Raw genomic sequence first — 22752 nt, forward strand, 5'->3', positions numbered from 1 at the left:
ACACCAGGAGGTAGAAGTCAGGAGAAGAGTGCATTTCAAGGAGGAGGGAGGGAACAATGCTTTCAAATGATCGCTGAGAAAGTGCCAGGTACTTGCTTAAAGTAATATTCATTATTGGTCTTTAATGTTGCTAATCTTTTAAGAGTTAACGTTACACATTTGTTCTATTTTTTTTTTTTGGTTGAACTTTCATCAGAACATAAAAAGGAATCTTAATTTTACAGAAAGTTCAGTCAGAAAAACACACATATATCAACAGAGAAATTTTCTGAACTCTCTCTCTCTTTTTTTTTTTTTGGTGGAGACCATCCACATAGATCATCACCTGAATCTTCCCACCTAAGATTTAATTTTTATGTAGTAAATCATTTATCCTTCGACTTTGGAATAAACCAAACTACAGCCCTGAGTCTTGCTTGCAGCAACATTTTTGAAACAATTCCCTTCTTTTGGGGCCTTTGTAGCACAATGATATTGCCAGGAAGACGATACATTAAAAAACATAGGGAATAGACTACCCATTTCTAGCAATATCACTGGACTCCAAAGAAGACTTAATACTGTGTTCCTTTGGAGATAGCACACGAGGCAAAAATGCTTTGGTCAAAAATATTCCCCTGTATTTACCAAATGAAATTTCTGGCTAATGGGTAGATTGAAAACAGGGTCTAGCTTTGTGGAGGAACACTACCTCTTTACAGGTATATTGGTGCTTCCTGCTTTTGGCTGAAGTGTCTTCCAGAGGGACTGGCTAAGGGTGACATACATGCTACCTGCAGCAAACCTGGGAGCTGGGGTCTCCATGGCATGAACGAAGGACATAATTTTTCTGGTTGTGTTTGTGTAGGGAGTGACGGAGAAAGTGGAGAGAGTTGGGTCAAATTATGGAGAACTTTGAATGCCCCGCCAAGTTCAGGACCTCCCAGGGGAAACAGTGGGGTCTGTCCCAGAACAGAAAAATCCTTTCTCTACTTCCGTGGCTACAATGCATTTTTTATTTTCAGTGCAAATATAGGAATCCAAGGTGTAATTATTTGTGTTCTCTCTGGGTTAATTTGAGAGTTTCTCTGGACTGAGGTCAGATTTTCATAAATTAATGATAGACTAGAATAGAATTCCTGTGCTAGGAGCTGGGAATAGTGGCTCAGGTAAAGGCAGCTAGGTTGGGGTCCTATGATGCTACAGGCACGGTGGCCCCATGGGCTTGGCATCACACAGTGTGGCCCCCATCAAATGGGTTACAGTGGTAGAGTCCCTTGGATGCCAATCAGAAGTGACCAGCAAGGTCATGTTCTTCCTGTGTGTATTTTTATGTCCCTACCTCTTCCAGCTCAGAGCAACTCTGGAGAGATGTGTTCTTTCTGTGTTTATTAAGTACTTCTGGTTTGAGGAGTGAAAGAGAAGGGGAACAGGGAGGGGGTTGCAGATGATATGGCCTCCAGGCTGGGATTTATAAGAACATCCTTCCACTGGGTGATGTCTGCATGAGGTAGAGGTATGGTTTCAATTCCGCTCTGGCAAGGAGGGCCAGCCCATGTTGCCAGCGCATAGCTCTCTTTCAAGTCTCACACTGATTCGAGAGTTTGTAGACAACTTTGTACTTTGGGTCTCTGCCAGCTGTCCTGGAGAAGCAACTGCCCTTGGCTTCACGTTTTCTAACTCACCCTCCCCACTCCTAACTCAAGTTAGAGAATAACAACTGTTTTCTTAGCAAACTCTGCTCCTAAGTAAACCCAAGCGGGACCTCAGCAACTGTGCATTTGGGACCCATGGAGTCTTTTTCATATTTTTGTGACTTTCTTTCCTTTGGCTGCAGAAGAACAGTGCCCTCAGATTTGTACTGCCTTAGAGACCGTCTGCAAGGACAGGGTCATTACGCATATAGACATCAGGCTGGTGGTGGGGGCGGGGAGATGACTTTTTGGTTTTTGCTTTGTTTTAAACTACTAACCCTGCTCTAGATTTTTTTGTACTTAATTTGCCACCATATTTTCTGATGTATCAATAAAAGGAAAACAACATATTTCTATTTTGTCTCTCTCATTCTCCAAAATGCTCTTTGTTTATTAAAAATGTAACCAGCTCCTGTAAAATCTTATTTACCTGTCTGGGGACTACCCAAACCATTGGCCCCTTCCTTGTCCTCCTCCTAATCTTTTTTACATGAGGACAGTTCCCTGTGTGCTGGCCCAGCTAGGGTATAAAGAAGGGGAAGGTGGCAGTAGATCTCCCCTGTGTCAGCACATTCTAGATCAGCATCCAGAATCTGTGCAGAATGCAGGTTTGACCCTAGAACCTGTAAGCTTAAAAAAGGGACTGGCCACTTTTTATGTAAAGAGTCTGATCCTACATATCTTAGTCTTTGCAGGCTGCACTGCAACTGTGTTTATAGCATGAAGGGTGCATAGATCCTGTGTCTGTGAGTGGCTATGGCTGTGTTCCAATAAAAATGTTATTTACTAAAAAGGGTGGAAAACAGATTTGGTTCAGGGCTGCTGTTTGCCAATCCCTGGCTTAAAACCCTTCAGTGCTGTGCCTGTGCCCTCAGATGGAAACCTACACTCCTAGCCCACATGCAAGGGCCCTGTGCTTCATTCCCTCTCACATCTAGTGAGCTTTCTGCCTCCTGCACTGCCCTCCAGCCCCATTGGGTTGTTCCTGGCCCTCAGACGTGTCTCACTCCCTCTCACTTCGAGAAATCTGTGCAAGTTGTTCCATTTACCTTAAACCATCTTCCAACCCCTTCTCTTTTCCTGCATACCCTTACATGAGACTCATTTTCCAGATCTCAGATGAAGCTTGTCTAGCATGTCTCTCCTAATCCCTGTGCCTAAGTGAGGACTCCTGACAGCAAATGACAGCAATTAAATCTCATTATACTGAGGCATTACAAACAAATGATGTTGTTTGGCTGAAATCAACAAACTCTGGATAGGGCTCAGAGGAAGTGAGCTTAGGCATGACTAAAATCAGAGATGTGATGAGTGACATAGTTTATGTATAACATGCTCATCTCACAGCAGACAGGTGGGGATGTCTCCTAAATCTGGTGGCCTCACTGATTACAGCATAGCTGAGAAACTGAAACAACAAGGGCCTTTGGGCATCAAAAAGGATGGTAACAAATGCTTTGTATTAAACCAACCAACCAACCAACCAACCAACCACACAAACCCAAACACTTTAATTGTATCACAGGAGAACTTTTCAGATACTAAATCAGAGCCTGTTTACATTTGATTTAGGCACAATAATAACAAGTTTATTTGTCAAGTTTCCCAGGCTATAGCAGATTAGCAACAGCTGATTTATTTATTTTGTTGTTTTACTGTGGTGAAAAGGAACTGCCAGAAGCAGACACATTGACATCAACTTGGAGTGACAATGAAATGACAAGGAAGGTAGAGAAGGAAACTTTCAGAAAGCAGAGGGGGCTGGGGCCATTTAGTGAAGAGAAAGCACTTACATTCTTTAGTAGGTACCGAGAGCGTCAGTACTTTCGAATAATACCTAAGAACAAAATGGAGAGGAGAAGGGAGTTGAGGGAAATTGGAAGGGGAGGTGAACCATGAGAGACTATGGACTCTGAAAAACAATCTGAGGGTTTTGAAGGGGTGGGGGGTGGGAGGTTGGGGGATCCAGGTGGTGGGTATTGGAGAGGGCACGGATTGCATGGAGCACTGGGGTGTGGTGCAAAAATAATGAATACTGTTACGCTGAAAAAATAAAAAACTAAAAAAAAAATGTATATGATGTTTATTATATGCCAGGCCCCATTCTAAGTACCTCATGGGAATTATTTAATTTTGCAATAACTCTATCAATGAATGCTACTATCATTACCATTTTATAGGTCTTATTAGTTATCTTTTACTGTGTAGCCAAAATTCCATAGCTTGTAATAACAGACATTTATTTTCTCATAGTTTCTGTGGATCAAGTGGCCTCTTGTGGCTTAGCTGGTCCTCGGGGTCAGTGTCTCTTCTAAGTGTGTGATCAAGATGTTGGCTAGGGCTGCAGTGACCTCAAGGCTCAACTAGGGAAGAACTCTCTTCTGAGCTAGGTCATGTGGCTGTTGGCAGGATTGCGTTCCTTGTGTCTGTCAGACTCAGGGCCCCAGTTCCTTGCCGTGTGGGTCTCTCCATAGGACAGCTCATAATACGGCAACTTGCTTTATCAGAGTGAGTACATGAGAAAAGTCAGAGACTGAGCAAGACGCGAGTCAAGGGCTTTTGTTACCTAAAGTCGGAGATGACAACCTATTGCTTTTGCTGTATTCTGTTCATTAGAAGCGAGATACGAAGCCTAGCCCACACTCCAGAGGAGGGGATTACAGAAGAGCCACTAGAAACCAGGTCAGTAGCCTACCACAGAGATGAAGAAACCAAGAGACCAAAAGGCATGGACCTGGCCTAGGGCCACATGGTTAATAAACTAGAGCACCTAGAAATGAGACCCAGGACTTGCGCTCATAAACATCAAGGCACCCTGGGCTATTAGATTTGAATAAGCTCCTGGATGATTTTAATGTGCGATTGAGACTGAATGACAAGTCTACCCCTTCACAAGCTTCAGTGTGTGCACAGCTCACCTGCATTCTGTTTAGAATGCTGACTCTGATTTGATGGGTTTGGGGTGGGACCTGAGATTCTGAATCTCTAGCAAGTTCTGGGTGATGCTGATGCTGGTCTGTAGGCCATACTTTGAGTTGCAAGGCCCTGAAGGAACAACTCTGGGCTGAAAGTCAGGCAATTGTATTCCACTTGTGGTTTTTCCTCAAGCTGGTGGTAAATGGACTAGTCATTTGATCTTTCTGATTTTTAAATATCATACATTTATTTTTTCATATATTCATTCATTCATTCATTCATTTGCATTCAGTGTTCAGGAGCCATTCATCCAACAACAGCCAATGCTAATTTTTAAGCCGTTTGTTTTATCCTGGTTGTAAAAGTGATAGCAATTCTTGTCTTTCAGATTTGATGAAAATGTTACTCCCTATGGAAATCTCCCCTACTCCCCAAAATGCCTTCAGACATGCTTACATGATATCCTTTGTATCTTCATCGCTACATTTACATTGCATTGTAACTGCTCATGGTCACGGCTACCCCGTTAGATGGTTTTATGTGTATTTTAATTTTTTAAAAAGTAGGTTCCATGCCTGAGTTTGGGATTGAACTCATGACCCTAAGATCAGGAGTTGCATGGTCTACCAACTGAGCCACCCAGGCACCCCCAGTTTTATATGAATTTTAAATATTATTTATTTGACAGACAGAGATCACAGATGGGCAGAGGGGCAGGCAGAGAGAGAGGAGGGAAGCAGGCTCCCTGCTGGGCAGAGAACCCGATGCGGGGCTGGATCCCAGGACCCTGGGATCATGACCTGAGCTGAAGGCAAAGGCTTAACCCACTGAGCCACCCAGGCGCCCCTATATGAATTTTAAAAAGACATCCCCTTTTCAAAACTCTGTATGTTCATTCCCAGGAAAACTCAATGAAATATCAAGTCTGGGATGTATGTGATGTTGATGATGGCTCTCAAGTTGTTCACTGTCCTTTGCCTTTGTTTCTCCTTGTCCCCCATGCTGGATGTCAGCTCTGGGGCTGGGACAGTGTCTGTTCCATCTTTCTATCCCTCAGGGCCTAGCACAATGCGTAATGTGTGATAAGCATGCAAAAAGTATCTGTTGAACAAACAAATGTTTATTGTAGAAAATATTGAAAAGGAAAAAATAAAAAATCAAGCACCATCCTATTTCACAGAGGTAACCTTTGCCAATGGTTCATTGTACTTCCTTTGGTCTTTTTTCCATTCATAAATATGTGCATTATCTGTATCTATGTTTGCATTTGTGTATGTATTTTTCCTCCCTTTCTTTTGAGTGATAACAGCCAGCATTTACTGACACTGTGCTAAGTGCTTGGGAAGATCCATTGTTAATAACCCCCCCTTGTTGCCACTAAGCTCTTGGGAACTTGGAGTCTGGGGACAGAGTTGGAGTCATGCTAACAAGGCACAGCTGTCATGAGATTTAGCCTGGCATCTTCAGTATGCAGTGGGGAAAGCAGTAGGTCTGAGTGCTGCTAGGAGGGGTGGGACAGACCCGAGGACCTGACCCCGGGCCACCCCTTCTGGGACCCTCTGACAGCCAACACCGTTCTCCACTTGATAAGAGCAATTCTACTCTGAAAATCTCCCAGAATAAGGCACATTATCCAGAGCTGAAACACACTACTACTTTTAGTGGGGAAGAAATATTTTTATTGCAAGCCCTCAGATTGACCTCTGTTCTGCTAAAAAAAGAAAATAAAAACAAATAAAACAGCACAACCACCAAATCCCATTAAAATGTATGAAATTACTTCCTTTGTTAATTTAGCCTGACAAAGCATTGCCCTTCATCAGTTACTGTCTATAATGTGGCCATTTACTTGCTCTCATTAATCCGTTATACTGAGCATAATTAAGGCTTTGCTCTTGAATTATAGTTATGATACCAAATTTTTAAGCAATTCAGTCTTTAGTGCAAACACATAAACTCAAACAGAGCAGTAGGGACAAAAGAAATCAACTAAAGCAAAGAATCCTACTACACTCTCAGGAGAGTCATCATTGTGCAAGGGTCGTGCTAATCTTCTCTTTATCGTTCCAATCTTAGTACGTGTACTGCTGAAGCGAACACTACACTCTCTGGAGAGTTGATATCACCGGGCTTAAGGGACAAGATTGTGTCCTTTATAAATGAGCAGACCACCCAGATTCTGAGGGGGAAAAATTCAGTGAAATGTGTGCTAACCATATAATGGCCAAAATGGCCCTGTGGTCACTCTGGACTGTGGCACCCAGCTGCCTGCGAGGTGAGCAAAGGGCCAGCGGATCTTGCACTAAGTGTAAAGTTACAAGTAGCTGAAGGAGGACTACTGAGTAAAACTGGGTTGATGAGGTGAATCTAATGTCGCGTCTATGTAATTATATCCACATTGTACCAGAGGCTCCCAAATGTCATAGAAAATGAGCTAGTCTTTCTCTTTTGATGCTGTTACCTCTAATCCTGTTCCTCTGTGCATTCTCCATGGTGGTAAAAGGTACCACCTTCCACCCAGTTACTCAAACTAAAATCCTAGGTGTTCCCTTTGTGAAAGTTAAGTTCATGTGTCAACTTGACGGGGCTGCAGGATACAAAGTTGTCTGGCTAAACATTATTTCTGGGTGTTTCTATGAGGGTGTTTTTCCAGAAGAGATCAGCATTTGAGCTGGCGTTGACTTGAGTAAAGTAGATGGCTCTCCCTAACGTGGGTGGTTTCCATGCTGTCCACTGAAGGCCTGAATATTACAAAAAGTGGAGGAAGGTAGAATCTGTGCTGTACCTGGGTACTTGAGTGGAACACTGACTGACCTTCTCCTGCCATCATCACTTCTGGTTCTCAGGCCTTGAGACTCAGACTGGAATCCATACACACCAGCTCTGTGGCTCTCTGGGCTCTCAACCACACCCCTGACTTTCCTGCGCCTCCAGTTTATAGACGGCCTCCAAAATCATGTGAGCCAATACCTTCTAATAACACTCTTTCTATATCTCATTGTATCTATAGGTCCATATCTAACTTGTTGGTTCTGTTTTTCTGGAGAACCTGGATTCATACAGTCTTGATTCTTGCCTTTCTCTAATCTCCCGCATCCAGTTTATCAACAGGCTGTGATAATTCTGCCTCCAGAATATATCTTGAATGGACCCACTCCAAGCCACCCTTACCTTTCTGAACATCCTGGAGCAATACAACAGTCCTGGTTGGTCTCTTTGCTTCTTCTCTTACCCCTTTCAAATCTATTCCCCACAATGCAATGCTGTTGATGAAACACAAATTAGATCATACCACTCCTCTGTGTAAACCATACCTTAAGTTGCCATCAAACTTAGAATACAATCTGAACTCTCACTGTAGCCCCCAATCACCATGTGATCTGGCCATAGCTAACTGTACTCCCACCACTCTCTGCCTGGCTCACCACATTTGGGTGGCTCTATTAGTTACCTAGTGTTGTGTAACAAATGACCAAGGACTCACATAAATGACAGCAATCAACACTGAATGCCTCACATAGTTTCAGTGGGTCAAAACTGAGAAACAATGCAGGTAGGTAGCTCTGGTTCAGGGTGTTTCATGAGGCTGCCATCATCTGGAGGCTTGATTGGAGGACCTACTTCCAAGGTGGCTCATTCATTTTTTTTTTTTTTTTTTAACAGAAGGCCTCAGGTCCTTGTCATGTGGGTCACTCTGTAGAGCTGCTTGAGTGATCCAAGAAAACACAACAGAATCTGCAATACCCTTTATGACCTAGGCTTGGAAGGCATATTCCTTAGCTTTGCAGCATTTTTAGTTACATAGACCAGCCTGATTCAATGTGTGGGCAAGATACATAAGGGCATGAGTGTCAGGAGGTGAGACTCACCCGGGGCCATGTTGGGGGCTGGCTATCCCCTAGCACTCTCACACACACCACAATCTTCGTACACCATGACACTGTGGTTGCTGGTCACTCTATTCTCCTTCTTCCATGCTTTCCCAAGCCTGACTTTTCCCTCATCATCTACATTGGAGCTTAAGAATCTCTTGGAGAACTCTTCCCCAACAACCACGTTTGGGGGAGATACTCTACGCAACCCCCTCCCCAGTGTTTAGTTCATAGCAAAAATGGTAATCCATAATGGTATTCTTCATGCAGTCATATGTTTGGGGACTTATTATCACCTTCCTTATCCACTGAATGTAAACTTTCGGAATAGCTGGGATCCATTGGGACCACAGCTCCTAGCGCAGTATCTGGCAAATGAAAAACTCAATAAATATCTGCTGAATGAATGATTTTTAAAAGTTAAGGCTAAGGTAGGATGGCTCTTTTTCTTTCCTTGGTTTGACCAAAAGTTTTCTCTTGTGATTAGGTAGGAGTCTGGGGATAGGGTGGGAGCAAAGGAAGGAAACTAGGAGGTCCTGGTTGGAAGCAGATTGAGGGCTGGGCTAAGAGAGGAGGATGCCTGAATGTGACTCCTCCTTTCATGCTCACCACTGGTCCCCACAAAGACAGGACTCAGAGACAGCTGCCTATTACCACAAGCCCCACTGGGTAGCACTAAGATTTTATTCTGACTCCAGTAGAAGGGGATCTTCATTGGGATTCCAAAGGAGGTAAGAGACTTTCTAATTCTAGCTTTTGCCAGAAAGTAGCAGAATGAGAAGGTGAGACAAGGTCACATTCATCCTGAGTGGCTGGGAGGTAATAATGGGAATGACTGGGATGTGTGGAGGGGGAGACCTAGGTTCTCCATCCTTTTCCTGTCATTTATCTCCAGAGTATCCCATTAGGGAGCATTCAGAGCCGGGCAGAACAATGTGAGGAAATTTGCAGAATGTTATCTCTGCACTTTGCCAAATAATTGGTAAGCCCTAGGGGGCCGGTCCAGCCTCTGCTTTGACCTGGAGCCTCACTTGGAAGCTGGGGAGGAAAGCTCCTCAATGGAGCTCAGGAGTCAAGTCCTAAAGCTCCCACACAGTGTGTGCTTGTGGCAGGGGTCAGGTCCAGGGCTGCTCAGTGGCCAACACAAATTTGAAAGGTGTTGCTGGGATGTTTCTGTTCAGCCAGGAATCACATAGCTCCTTAAAGGCCTTGTTTGGTCCCCCAGAGAAAGCCTCGTCTCTGTGCATGGTGTTAAAGTGTAATTTTCAAAAGGTTAAAAAAGCATGACTCTAAAAACAAAAGAAAAACTCATGCAAATACAAAAGGAATACATGTCAAAGATTTTATTCAACTCATTAATTAATTAAAGAACCAGAAATATGTTGAAACTTGTCCAAAGGGCATTTGAAAATCTAGGAATATATACATATGTGTGTGTATCAAATATATGTATGTATAATACATGTATGTATATATATGTATATATGTATGTATTTATATATGTATATATTATATATTTATGATATAATTATGATTACATCATAAGAGTATAGTTATATAATTATAATTATTGTATAATATATAATATGCTAAATATAATCATAGCATAATATATAATATGCATTCATATGTATGTATGCATATCTCCCAAGATTCTCAAATAATAATATTATGTTATGAAGTGACTATTTTGTAGCCCTAGAGTATACACTATAGGCTGTTGCATCTACTGAATTTCTAGTATTAGACCGTCAGAGTCTTGGCCATTATAGATTGTCTGAGAATGACTTCAGAGGTCTGTCCTCTCCACTTGGGCTCCCTGAACACCTTGTTCTGCTTTGCCCTTGGGTAGAGAACATCAGAGAGTAGGCTGGTTCAGCTGGACAAGCAGTGCTGGGAGCAGGTCAGGGTCAGATCTGCCTGGTGTGGGCCTGACAATGGGTTAGTGGGAGGGTGGGATTCCAGGATGGCTCTCATGAGATGTGGGGAGGATTTGTCAAGGGAGCCTGGAGGAGGGGGAGGAAAGGGTATCAGCAGGGGATGCTTTAGCAGCTGGAAGTGGGACCTAGTAGGCTACATACAACTGGAGGGTTCAAGTTTTTTCCAGTGGAAAAATGCAAGGGCAGAAGTATCCAGAAGTATGTGTTAGTGAGGAATTAGCAAGGACAGGACAGGGTGGCCCCAGTGCAATATTTGCAATGCAGATCGGATGTATCATTTCTTTGCATTATGGCGGGATGAGCATGTGTTCGGACAGCGGGTTCCAATCCTCACTCCATGATTTGTCTTCTCTCATACAAGTTACTTCATTTTTTAAAAATACTACTTGCCCCATACCATGTCATAAGATTAAAAAGAAAAAAGATATAAGGCCCTCAGACATTGGCACACCATGAAATAAGTAACAGATAAATGAATTAAGTAAAATTGACATAAAATAGAAGCCCAATGCTACCCATTGGTAGCATTTCGATACACTAACAATGAAGTCGCAGAAAAAGAAATTAAAAAACAACAACACCATTATAATTGCACTAAAAAGAACAGAATACCTAGGAATAAATGTAGCCAAAGAGGTGAAAGACTTGTACTCTGAAAACTATAAAATACTGACAAAAGAAACTGAAGATGATACAAACAAATGGAAAGATATTCCATGCTCATGGACTAGAAGAATTAATATTGTCAAAATGTCCATACTACTATAGATCTATAGATTCAATGCAATACCTATCAAAATACCAACAGCATTTTCCACAAAACTAGAACAAATAATAGTAAAATTTGTATGGAACCACAGAAGCCCCCCAAATAGCCAAAGCTTTCTTCAGAGGAGGAACAAAACTGGAGGTAGCACATTCTGGATTTCAAGTTATAGTACAAAGCTGTCATAATCAAAACAGTATGGTACTTTCTCCACATCCTCTCCAACACACGTTGTTTCCTGTCTTGCTAATTTTGGCCATTCTAACTGGTGTAAGGTGGTATCTCAATGTGGTTTTAATTTGAATCTCCCTGATGGCTAGTGATGATGAACATTTTTTCATGCGTCTGATAGCCATTTGTATGTCTTCATTGGAGGAGGGTCTGTTCATATCTTCTGCCCATTTTTTTTATATGATTGTCTGTTTTGTTTGTGTTGAGTTTGAGGAGTTCTTTATAGATCCTGGATATCAACCTTTTGTCTGTACTGTCATTTGCAAATATCTTCTCCCATTCCATGGGTTGCCTCTTTGTTTTGTTGACTGTTTCTTTTGCTGTGCAGAAGCTTTTGATCTTGATGAAGTCCCAAAAATTCATTTTCGCTTTTGTTTCCTTTGCCTTTGGAGACCTATCTTGAAAGAAGTTGCTGTGGCTGATATCGAAGAGGTTACTGCCTATGTTCTCCTCTAGGATTCTGATGGATTCCTGTCTCATGTTGAGGTCTTTTATCCATTTTGACTTTATCTTTGTGTACGGTGTAAGAGAATGGTTGAGTTTCATTGTGTTGGAGAGGATGTGGAGAAAGGGGAACCCTCTTACACTGTTGGTGGGAATGCAAGTTGGTGCAGCCACTTTGGAGAACAGTGTGGAGATTCCTCAAGAAATTAAAAATAGAGCTTCCCTATGACCTTGACATTGCACTACTGGGTATTTACCCCAAAGATACAGATGTAGTGAAAAGAAGGGCCATCTGTACCCCAATGTTTATAGCAGCAATGGCCACGGTCGCCAAACTGTGGAAAGAACCAAGATGTCCTTCAACAGATGAATGGATAAGGAAGATGTGGTCCATATACACTATGGAGTATTATGCCTCCATCAGAAAGGATGAATACCCAACTTTTGTAGCAACATGGATGGAACTGGAAGAGATTATGCTGAGTGAAATAAGTCAAGCAGAGAGAGTCAATTATCATATGGTTTCACTTATTTGTGGAGCACAACAAATATCATGGAGGACAAGGGGAGATGGAGAGGAGAAGGGAGCTGAGGGAAATTGGAAGGGGAGGTGAACCATGAGAGACTATGGACTCTGAAAAACAATCTGAGGGTTTTGAAGGGGCGGGGGGGTGGGAGGTTGGGGGAACCAGGTGGTGGGTATTAGAAAGGGCATGGATTGCATGGAGCACTGGGTGTGGTGCAAAAACAATGAATACTGTTACGCTGAAGAGAAATAAAAAATTTAAAAAAAACCCATATGGTACTGGCACAAAATAGATACATAGATCAATAAAAAACAGAATAGAGACACCAGAAATAAACCCACATTTATATGCACAATTAATCTACAACGAAGAGACGAAAGTATAAAATGGAAAAAAGAAAGTCTTTTCAGTAAATGGTGTTGGGAAAACTGGACAGCTACATGTTGGGAAATCTGGACAGCTACAAAAATGAAATTGGATTGCTTTCTTACACCATACCTAAAAATAAACTCAAAATGGATTAAAGACTTAATTGTGAGACCTGAAACCATAAAAATACTAGAAGAGAACACAGGAAGTAAATTCTCTGCCATTCGGCATGGCAACATTTTTCTAGATATGTCTTCTAAGGCAAAGGAAACAAAAGCAGAAATAAACTATCAGACTTAATAAAAATAAAAAAGCTTTTGCACAGCAAAAGAAACCATCAAGAAAACAAAAAACAATCCACTGAAAGAAGGAAGATATTTGCAAATGATCTATCTGATAAGGGGTTAATATCCAAAATATACAAAGAACTTTTACAACTCAACACCAACCCCTCCCCCCCGTACAATCTGCTTAAAAAACGGCAGAGGACCTGAATAGGTATTTTTCCAAAGACATGGATGACCAACAGACACATGAAAAGATGCTCGAACATCATTCATTGTCAGGGAAATGCAAATCAAATCCATTATGAAGTATTACCTGGCATCTGTCAGAAAGGCTAAAATCAAAATCACAAGAAAAACCAGGTGTTGGCAAGGATGTGGAGAAAAAGGACCTTTGTGCACTGTTGGTAGTAATGTAAACTGATACAGCACTGTGGACAACAGTATGGAGTGTCCCAAAAAATTAAAAATAAAAATACCATAGGATCCAATAATTCCACTATTGGGTATTTACCCAGGAAAAATGAAAACACTAACTTGAAAAGATATATGAGCCCCTATGTTTATTGCAGTATTATTTATAATAGCCAAGATATGGAAGCAACCTAGGTGTCTATTAGACAAATGGATAAGGAAAAACTGGAACACAATGGAATATTATACAGCCATAAAGAAGATGAGATTTGTGCCATTTAAGACGACATGTATGGATCTACAGGGTATTAAACTAAACAAAATAAGACAGACTGAGAAAGACAAATACCATATGATTCTACTCATAAATGGAACCTAAAAAATGAATAAAAGAAAAGCAGACTTAGACCTACAAATACAAACAAACTGATAGTTACCAAAGGAGGGGTGGGGTTGCACAAAATGGATGAAGGGGAGAGGGAGATACAGGTTTTCAGTTATGGAATATGTAAGTCATGGGAATAAAAAGCAGTGCATAAGGAATACCATCAATGATATTATAATAGCGATGTAATGGGACAGATGGTAGTTACATTTGTGGCGAACATAGCATAATATGTAAACTCATCAAATCACTAAGTTATGTACCTGAAACTAATGCAATATTGTGGATCATCTATACTCAAGAAAAAAAAAGAAAAAGAAAAGAAAGAGAAAGAAAGAAAGAAAGAAAGAAAGAAAGAAAGAAAGAAAGAAAAGGCTTATTATTCATGCTGTTGTCATTATTATTAATAGAGAATGGACTCTAAATCTTGTAGCATGGCAAAGAAAACCATCTGTGATCTGGTTCTGCCAATTTCCCTGGCCTTATCTCCTCCTCTTTCTGCCTCATATTCTCTGATCTAGTTAGGATTGCTTATACCACCTCCCAACCCACACACAGCTAGCAGAACTTGGGTGATTTTGCTCATGTTGTTCCTCCAGCCTAGATTATCTTCCAACCTAAATAGATGTAGTTGATCTTTTTTTGTTGGCCTGGTGCACCCACCCACACCTAGCAGCTCTGGGTATGGGCTGCTGATGGCTTATTGCTGCACTCTTTTCCAGAGATTGCCCTTGATCAGGAAGTCTTCCAGAAGGGAAATGGCTTGATGGTCATACCCTCCAACCAGCAACCTTTGACTGAGTACTACTAGGTTACAAGAGCGCAGCCTCCTTGCTTCAAGGAGGGACAGTTCACTCTGTTGAGTTTCTCACAGTCTACAACTCCCTGTGGGATCAGGCTGATACCAAAGCTTTCTAGCTTCCTACCATCCCCTACAGCCTCTTCTAAGGTCACTCCTTCAGTAAATTTCTTAGACATGAATCCTCATCTCAGGCTTTCCTTTTAGAGAATATGACCTAAGAGGTTACTTTTCTCCAAAGTTCAGCTCAGGTGGTACCTCCCCGACAGAGCCCAGCCAAGGTGGTGTCAACTACATCTCTGTGCTCTCAAAGCTTCTTAGACATAGCTCTATCTTATCACTTATATGTTACACCAATATAACCTGCTTATAGGCCATTTCTCTGCCACCAGACCATGAGAGTACTTCCAGGCCATTACTCATTCTTTTTTCCACTCCACTCTTGGCCTCTTGAGAGGTGATTGTAACATAGTAGATGCTGAAAGAGATATTCAAGTAGACACCTTATTTGTATTTGGGGATCATGAAAGTTTTTCTGAAAGAAGTAGAATCTAAAAGGCTAATTTTGCCAAAGAACCAGGTACTATCCAAATTATTTCCCCCTTGTCTTTTCCTTCCTCTCAGGGTCTGGCTGGTGCTAGGTGTTTATTGCAAGAGTAGGTTGGCTAAGATGTTTGACAAGTAGGGAGGATGGGGTTTGGATCTGTCCTCTCTCATGTGGTTGGATATAAACAACCATAGTGACCTTCTGTATTAGTTAGGATTCAAGACAGATGCATAGGAAAGAAAAGACAGTGGTTAAAACATAAAAGTTATTTCTTCTTATAAAAGAAATCCAGGGGGCGCCTGGGTGGCTCAGTGGGTTAAAGCCTCTGCCTTGGGCTCGGGTCATGATCTCAGGGTCCTGGGATCGAGCCCCACATCGGGCTCTCTGCTCAGCGAGGAGCCTGCTTCCCTTCCTCTCTCTCTCTCTGCCTGCCTCTCTGCCTGCTTGTGATGTCTGTCAAATAAATAAATAAAATCTTAAAAAAAAAAAAAAGAAATCCAGGACTAACATGGTTGTGTCACAGTCATAGAGATCCAGCACCTTTTCTCTTTCCAGCTACCATCTGCCAGTGTATGACTTTCATACTCAAGGTTGCTTCATGGCCCAGGATAGCTGTTAGTATTTTGGTAATTACATGCATACTTTTACTTGGAAGAAGGAAAGAAAGCAGAAGGGCAAGAGGATATGGGTTCCATCCCGGTCAGCTTCTTCAATGGACCTTTCTGGAAATACCATACAACACTTTGACCAACAATTCTTGGACTGAGGCTTAGCCATATAGGAGGATGGATGAAGTAACAATTACAATCTCTTGCTTCCTGCCTCTGAGGGGAGAATGGACATTTGGAAGGCAACCGGCTGTCTCTTCCATACTGTTCACTCCAGGTTTTCTGGAAGGATCTTATTTCAATATTCTGCCTCATGGTTTCACAAGCCATTGAAATATCCTGGAATATTCTCTATTGCAGTCCAAGTTATACCACTTAGACTGCCTTTCATAATAAAAACCCTTTGCCTAAACACATATCTGAATTTTTGTTCTTTGTAACTTGACCTCTAAAACTTGATCCTGATCAAATAAATTATGTAGACAGAAAAATGTTTGGTAAATTTTAAAAAGACCAAGGAGTCAAACCAAGCAATTTCTTTGCAATGAATGGCGTAATGGCCATGGACAAATTTCACTCCTTTGGCATTTCATTCTTTGATATCTGAGCAAATAATTCATCTAGGAGATGGGAAGGAACATCTGCTGCAGTTCCCAGGAAGAGGAAGGGAAATGAAGGGATGGCAGATCTTTCTGAGATGGTTGAGATGGTGGGAGCAGAGAATGCTGTCTCAGAATTAATGATGACCACTGAAGAACTGAGAAATGACTCTGTTTGCTTCCATTGTTGTGTAAATTGTCAAACATAAATAAAAGCGAGCATGAATTTTGAGTCTTTCCTCTGCTATATGGTTCCCACTTGTGTTCCCAGCCCTGGGGTCTCTCCATCTTCTGTGGGCTCCATAATCAATCAGACTTCATGACTTTCTGTCCTCTGTATACACCTGGCTTCTTGCTTCTGTGCTCTTGCTCATGGTGTTGTAAGAGTTGGTAAGCCTAGTGGTCTCATTTCCACAAGTCCACATTTGATAATGAGGCTTATGAGCATGCCTACTTTAGGTTAGACACAGCTTGGCTGCTATTCAATTGACTTTTCATCATTGACTGGACTTGATTGGAGACCTCACGTTACCTAAAGTTGCCTTATGACCTTTCAAAGGTCAAGTGGAACCTGGGCCACTTCCATTTTTTTGAGGCATCTGGTTTATTAAAAAGAAAGAAATGCCCAAAGTTGGTGGAATTAAATATTTATATAAGTTCGAAATGGATGGCAATGGCTCTCTGTATTTCTATGAATAAACTCAGTTGGAGGTAATTTAAAAAAATGTAAACTCAAGGTCTTTTTGATTGGGATATTTGGGCCAAAGATCTTGTTCCCTGTGAGAGGGGCTTTGCTCTGGGTTCTATGAATCACTCCTTCTGAGTTATTTCATTCAGCATGGTATTTTGGGAGCAGATCAAAACTTATTGTATATCTGTGACCCAGCTTTTCCTCCACTGTCAGGCTAGACTTCCATCAGCCATCTTGTGTAGTCTTCACAATCCCCATCTTTTAAAACATGAATTACAGGGTTGCATCCTGTGAGTACTTTCTATGTCAAGAGTTTTTTCATGAATTACCTCATTTAATCCTTTCATTGATCCCTAAGAAGTAAATATTATTGGCCCCAATTCACAGACAAGAAAAGCTGAGATTCAGAAACATAGGTAAACTTATTGATGGGTGGTGGTGGAGTCTGAGCTGGAACCCCAGCACCCTTGCTCTAGCACCCATATTTTTTACAACCTTACCTCCCTCCCTCATTTCTGAGAGAAACATACTCTGAGGAGCCAATCCTTCCATCCCTAACTCAGTTGCCATATTCTCCACAGGGTCTTTTTGGGTTACCTCAGTTGGAAGCTCATTCCTTTCTTAACTCATGTTCCTGAGCACTTTCTCTAAACTCTTTTATAACTCTTACCACATTTTTCCATTTCCTAGAGTGATTTGTGTATGTTTCAGAAAATAGGGCCCTTGTCTAATTCTAAGGCACAATGCCCTGCTTATAGAAAGGACTCAGTGCGTTTCTGTTGAATGAAGGGAATTTGCTTGTTGCCCTCAGGGGCCAAGCCTTCAGCTCCTCCATCTGTGCCTTGCTCAGGGTTGTGCAGAAAGACGCATGCTCAACACATCCTGCTGACCGACTGACCAAAACTGAAGTGCCTCCTGAGGATGGTTTTCTGGTTTTTTTTTTTTTTTTTTTTTTTTTTTTTTTGTCTTTCATGTGTATGAGGCTTTGTTTCTTTTTTTATGGTATTAAATTTCTAAATACAGAAGCTAAGAATTTTTCATTTCATAAGGTAGGAAATACTGGATGGAAGGAAAACAGAATTTTGCCAATCCTTAAGAAAGTTCTCAACAAAGCTCCCATCAGGAGCCCCAGTAGCCTGTTGAAGCCCAAAGGCCCTGGGTTGAAACTCTGTCGAAAGAGGTCTTTTTATCAGGTCTTAGTGGGTCAAAATCCCATTCTGTGTGTGTGTGTGTGTGTGTGTGTGTGTGTGTGTGTGTGTATTTTTTAAATAAGGAAAGCTATTATGTCTCTGATGAAGAGACGGCAAGTTAACATCTTTTCAACAGACCACTCCAGGAGTGGTTATTTTCAACAACAATGGGTTACATGGGGACATGGCAGAGACAAGCAGCAGAACTGGGCTTTTGGGGCTGGTTCTAAATAAGATGGAGACATAAGTGCTACCTGACTGGCACATCTGGCTTTCAGATCTTTTGGCCAGTTTTTCCTCTTCCTCACCTAGCCTACTTCTAACTGTCACCTCGTTGGCCCCTGTCTTCAGAACATGAGTCTGAAGTACCAGACTCTTCTCCTGTCAGGATTTTTCTGACCCTCTTCCCCCCTGTAGAAATGTAGATATCCTTCCATGTTTCCTTGCGACCTGCTCTTGGAGTCTAGCTAATCTGTTAATGTGATAATGGGAATGCATGCCTTTCTTCCTACCCTAGATAACATACTTGCATTTTATTTTCACTCAGACACAGACAAGCAGGGAGGTTGTTGGAGCAGGGCCAACACTATCAGATAGCATCAAAGTTACTGCAGTTCAGCCTCTTGTTATTGTTTTTGTTTTAAAAAGCAAAGTACAAGCCAAGCAACAAACAAAACAGAAGCTGTTCTGCAAATTCAGGTCCAATTTATGGTTCACTGTAGCTTTGAAAAAAAATTTTTTTTGGTTGGACTCATACATAACAAAGCTCTCCCCCGCTTGCAGGTTGTACAATGTATTTTTCTGGGTGACTTGCATAAATAAGAAAAATGTTTAATAAATAGAACTCCTTCTCCACGTCTATAAGATTCCCATTTCTTTCCATCTTCTCTGCAGTAAGAGCCTTCCTCACTGACAAGGCTATGACAGAGGAGAGAGGACAAGGATTATCATTCTCACAATTCTTGAATCCTCATCCACCTGCCTGCCCCACCATGCTCAGGATTCTAGAGATGTATTTGCAGGGGGGAAGCAAGGCAACACCAGTTACTTCTCACCAGAGCCTGAGCCCTGTTCTTTCCTGGCTTCTTTCTGACAGGGCAGCTTGTATGGGAGTCCGGAGAATTCCCTTTGCTCCTTTTCCCAGAGTCACCCAGGCCTCGTCTTCCACCTCCCTGCTTTGTACTCTGAGATGCAGGATGCCCCTGACTAAGGGGTTATCTCATTTCCTCAGTTACGAAGGAAGGAGAGGAAGAGCCCATCCCATGGAAGAGAACCAGCTCTGCTTCAACCTCCCACCCAAGCTACACTACCTACCTCAGCAGCCCCAGTGTCAGCATTCTGTGGGAATTCCTTCCCTATGAATGGGGAGCCTTGATCTTCCCTTGGAGGTTGATAAAAACAAGGTGAACACTCTACCATCTCTGCTCCAGGCACATGGCAGACATCACTAATCAATTATAACTTTCCACGGAGCCTCGGGGAGGGCTGGTCCCGGCAGGCATTATCAGTCTGTTGGAGTTTGCTTTGTAGAGCAAACCCATTTGTCATGCTTTACATAGTGATGCCTCTGTGGTTCATGCGGGAGGGTGGGAGTCGGGAGCAGTTCTTCAGCTGCCTGTAGCTAACAAAACATGGAAACAGGGGAGGGAGGAAGAGGCTGTTTTCTTAGGTTTCATGTGGATTTAGTTTTAAGTCTAAGAGCTTTACCTGGCTCTCCTGCTCTGGGCCTAGATGTGGCATCTCCATTCATTTTATCTGCCAAATAGGAAACAAAAGTGCAAGAAACCAGCTCTCCTTAGGCTGGCATCAAACTTTCTCCTTGGGGAGGAAGGTGATGCATGACAGTGACTCAGGCAGCCAGAGGGTCTCAGAAAGGGGGAGGGGTGTCAGGGGCTGGGGACAGAGGGCTGGAGCTGGAGGTATCGAGTTCCCTGGCAGCCCAGGCAATCCTGCAGAACAACACACATTCTCCTTGCTCACCGCTGGTGTTTAGACGCCGCTGGAATGTCCTGGCAGGACTGTCTGTACAAATCCATTCAAAATTGATTTTTGTGTCTTCGATGGGGAATTTTGGCCAGGATCTCCATTGCCTCCCATTCAGTTAGACATTCTCCTTTCACTGTAGCTTATTAGCTGTCTCTCTGTGGGAGTCTGAGCCGGTTCAAATGATCTGAAGCTGTAGGGAGGATCGAGGTGGGTGTGCACTGCAAATCTGAAATGCCCAGATGCCTTTATTTAAAGCAGCAGCCTCTCAGCAGGGTTGACACAGCCCAATGCTGAGAAATTGGGTTCTGGGCCAGAATCTCCCCACTTCATTACAGAGCCAGGGAATGGGTAGGAAAGTCCAGTGCCAGAGCAGAGGAACAGAAGGAGGGAGTCAGAGAAGAAAAGCAGAGGATGTATAGGAAAATCCTTGTAGGATTTGCTGCGAGATCTGCTCCTCCACTCAAAGTGCCTTCCTTCAAGCCTGCTGCTTGCTCATGGGGTCAGCAGCTGGGGGCACATCAGTAAATGCCAGGTGCTCTTAGGGGCTTGAGGGCTGGAGGAAGAAAACTCCTATTCTCCAGGAATTTACAACCAGGAGAGTGATAAGTACACACCTAATGAAACTAAAATGTGGGAAAGAAGGTGGATAGCAAGGTATGTTACGAGGAGTTCAGATGAAATGGTACTACATTCCTCTGTGGGTTCCAAGAGCTAGATTTTGAGGTGTGGGTGTGTGTGTGAGTGTAAATCAGGAGTTCTCTGTCCTCCAGACAAGTGGCTGTCTTCTCAATCTCAGCTTCCTGACTGTGTGTTGGAATCAACTGAGGAACTCTAAGAAATGCCGATGCTAGGCTCTAACTGGGGCTCTGATATGATAGAGACTAAATCTACTCCGGGGAGAGTTCCATGTGGACGGCTACATCGTCCTGTATGGTGACTGGCTGCTGTGATCCATGAGTGCTCGTCTGCTTTGATCAATAAGCCAGAAAATGGTGACAGTGGGAGGGTTTCGGGCAGCTTCTGCAGGTCACGTGGGAGATACTGCTCTTTTCCCTGGGGCAGGTGAGGAAGGAGAGGGTCTCTGTGTTTGGGAAGTGCAAGGTGCACCTGCACTGCCCAAAGAAACACATTCTTCTATTTCTTTAATACCAACATACACTCCGGGGCAGACTTTCCTCATTCCCTCTCTCCCTTCCTTACTTTTATCCATAAATATTTATTGAGTCGTGCCATGTCCCAGTCACAGTTCTGGGGGTCCAGCCAGGAGCAATGCAGATTAGTTTTTGATTTCAAGGAGTTGACACCTTACGTGTTACCCTAAAGCAGACACGGGTGATGGTAGAGATGCATTTGTGTTCTGTACGCAGTACTTTTCCCGAAGAGTCAGCAGTTGGTGCCTTGGTGCTGTATTTTGTGGCTGTCCCAGTATCTTTGGTAAGCCCGGCATCCCAGGAGCCAGATATGTAGGTGAGCCCTTTTGGATATGCCAGTCCGGTAGAGGTCCCAGAAGACTGAAACCTCACCTGACATCACGGTGAGCAGACCCTCCCAGCTTGCTGTGTCATTTTCACATTCAACAAAGATGTCCCCCATCCCTGGAAAAGATGGTGAGGTAATGATGGTGAGATGGTGGAAAGAATTTTATCGGGCTATGGAAGACTTGGGTCCACATCTAGACTCTCTTTCTCCTACTAGATAGAATACTTTGGGCAAATTACTTAGCCAGGCTCAATTTTCAGGTTCAATTTTCACTAATTGTTGTAACCAAATATTTTCTGAGAGCTTGTTGTGGGCTACTTACTAGGTTGAGAACTTTATACATGTTCTTTTGTTTTAATCCTCACTTTATTCCTATGAGATAGATGCTGTTATTATAGGACTCAGAGAGATTAAAAAGCATGTCCGATGTCGCAAGGCTGGTAAGTAGCAGGATGGGAATGAAAACCCGGGCTGTGTGACTTCACACAGTGAAGACTTCAGGGCCGGAGCTCTTGCCATACATTGGAATAACAATATTTCCCCACTCACTTTTTCTGAAGACTACCTTATTTACCATGTGAAAGCAGAAACCAGCCCAATTAGTGCCTGACACACAGGAGCTTTTCAATCACTGTCTGATGGTTCTTCAACTCAGGTGCTTTATGACCCCATATTTGTCCTTCCCTAAATCCTGACGTTATGCTAACGGGAACACAAAAGGGACAACATTTCCAACAGCATTCTGCAATGTTCCCAGTCACACTCAGCAGTGATCACGATAAATAAACGTGTATACAGTGCTGTAATAAGATGTGCATCCTGTGACCTGAGCTTGCTTCCTGGAATCGCCATGAAGTTTGGCATTCTCTAGTTGTTTATACAAAGATGAAAAAGGTGACATAAGGACCACACTACTCTTTGCCACTGTTATGATAAAATCGTTCAGATCTTCTCACTGGAGAAATTAGTTTGATTAATAGTCACGACAACCAAAATGGGGCTTAATATTTCTGTAGCATGTTTTCATTGGGA

At 42.5% G+C, this 22752-nt stretch overlaps 1 long non-coding RNA gene and 1 other non-coding gene across 3 annotated transcripts in view; one reads left to right on the plus strand and one right to left on the minus strand.

Moving 5' to 3' along the window:
- Positions 1–6582: 6582 nt before the first annotated feature.
- On the minus strand, positions 6583–6689 carry LOC125108095 (U6 spliceosomal RNA). The gene has a single exon (XR_007129782.1). It is a non-coding gene; the product is annotated as a U6 spliceosomal RNA (small nuclear RNA).
- A 2376-nt stretch (positions 6690–9065) lies between these two features.
- The window catches only part of LOC125107911 (uncharacterized), a 112946-nt gene continuing 99259 nt past the window's right edge, over positions 9066–22752 (plus strand). For both annotated transcript variants that reach the window (XR_007129704.1, XR_007129705.1), the window contains exon 1: positions 9066–9192. This is a non-coding gene — a long non-coding RNA (uncharacterized LOC125107911). The remainder of the gene's footprint in view (positions 9193–22752) is intronic.

Source organism: Lutra lutra, chromosome 8 (genome assembly GCF_902655055.1).
Source record: "Lutra lutra chromosome 8, mLutLut1.2, whole genome shotgun sequence".
NCBI classification, from domain to species: Eukaryota; Metazoa; Chordata; class Mammalia; order Carnivora; family Mustelidae; genus Lutra; species Lutra lutra.